The sequence below is a fragment of the Rattus rattus genome, chromosome 8 (genome assembly GCF_011064425.1).
Source record: "Rattus rattus isolate New Zealand chromosome 8, Rrattus_CSIRO_v1, whole genome shotgun sequence".
In the NCBI taxonomy this organism is placed as follows: domain Eukaryota; kingdom Metazoa; phylum Chordata; class Mammalia; order Rodentia; family Muridae; genus Rattus; species Rattus rattus.
Window position 1 is genome coordinate 31786150 of NC_046161.1, and position 1682 is coordinate 31787831.

The following is a 1682-nucleotide window of genomic DNA, read 5'->3' on the forward strand; positions in this document are numbered from 1 at the left end:
ATATTATTCCCAAAGACGTGCCTTCCATAAATTTATATTATTTCTGTGCCTTAACTCTTATAAAACAGAGGAGGGAGAAGGCATAGAAGTGTGAGCTTGAGTTTAACATCTTATTCTAGTTCTTAGTCTTTAGTGTAGTAGATTTCAGAGACATAACCTTTATCTGGCATCAATGGGAGGAGGCCGCTGTCCTTGAAACTGGATGACCCATTGTAGGGGAATGCTACAGTGTTGAGGCAGGGAGTGTGTGGGTAGGGGAGGGAGCACTCTCATAGATGCTGGGGGAGGGGGTGGTATAGGGAGTTTCCACAGGGGAAACCATGAAGGGGATAACATTTGAAATGTAATAAACAAAATAAAATAACCAAAAAAAAAGAAAAATGGCTGGTTTTTATTTTAATGCTATATTTTTTTACTATTCTTACAGATATGTCCTTGGGAAGAATGGCTTTAGGAAATGTCTCTTCAGTGAAAGAATTCATCCTGCTGGGCTTGACACAAGAGCCAGAGCTCCAGCTGCCTCTCTTCTTCCTCTTCCTGGGAATCTATGTGGTCTCTGTGGTGGGGAACCTGGGCTTGATTGTTCTGATTGTTTTGAATCACCTGCACACCCCTCATGTACTACTTTCTCTTCAACCTTTCCTTTCTGATTTCTGCTACTCCCACTGTCATAACCCCAGAATGCTGGTGGTTTTGTGAAGCAGAACATCATCTCTCATGCTGAGTGCATGACTCAGCTCTTTTCTCTCTTCTTTGTTATTGATGAATGCTACATTTTGACAGCAATGGCCTATGATGATAATGTTGCCATCTGTAAGCCCCCCTGCTTTTCAGGTCACCATGTCCCATCAGGTCTGCCTCTGATGACAGTGGGGGTGTGTGTGATACTGGGGCTTAGGTGCCATAGCACACACAATTTGCATGATGATCACCTTCTGTGACATCATCAATCATTACATGTGACACCCCTCTCCTGAAACTCCTGCAAGTACCACAATCAATGAGCTGGTGGTTTTCATTGTTGTGGGTGTCAATGGATAGTTCCCACCCTGACTATTCCTTATTTACACTTTGTCCTTTTCCAACATCCTCAGCATCCATTCTGCAGAAGGTAGGAAAAAGCCTTCCAGTACCTGTGGCTCCCATGTCATAGCTGTTTCTCTTTTCTTTGGAGCTTCAGCGTTCATGTATCTTAAACCATCTAGTGCATCTGAGGATGATGATAAAGTGTCTACCATTTTTTATATCATTGTAGGCCCAATGTTGAATCCTTTCATCTATAGTATAAGGAATAAGGATGTCCACATTGCACTGAGAAAAACTTTGAAGAAAAGCATTTTTACCTAAGTAGAATCTATTTTGTTACCAATGTAAATCATGAGATATGTAAAAGTTACAGCTACGGAGCTGACTGGAGAAGTAGTTCACTGTCAGAATATTTGTTGTCATTTCTGAGGCTCTGGATTTGACTCACAGTTTTTATTTCAGTTTGCTTGAGAATTATTGCATTAATGGTTATCTTCCCCAATTCTGGAGATTGACAACACTCTAGGAAATCACTGAGAAATCTATCCCTCTTTGTCCAATAGTGGAAGGAGGGAAACCTGCCGAAAGGGTGGGTCTTCAGTATTCCTTACTCAAAGAGGACAGACACAGAGGCATCCTTTGTAAGATACTTGCTT

General features: G+C 41.6%; 1 pseudogene; it reads left to right on the top strand.

Annotated features, from left to right (window-relative positions):
- Positions 1-429: 429 nt before the first annotated feature.
- Positions 430-1347, top strand: LOC116908287 (annotated as a pseudogene).
- Positions 1348-1682: the final 335 nt, after the last annotated feature.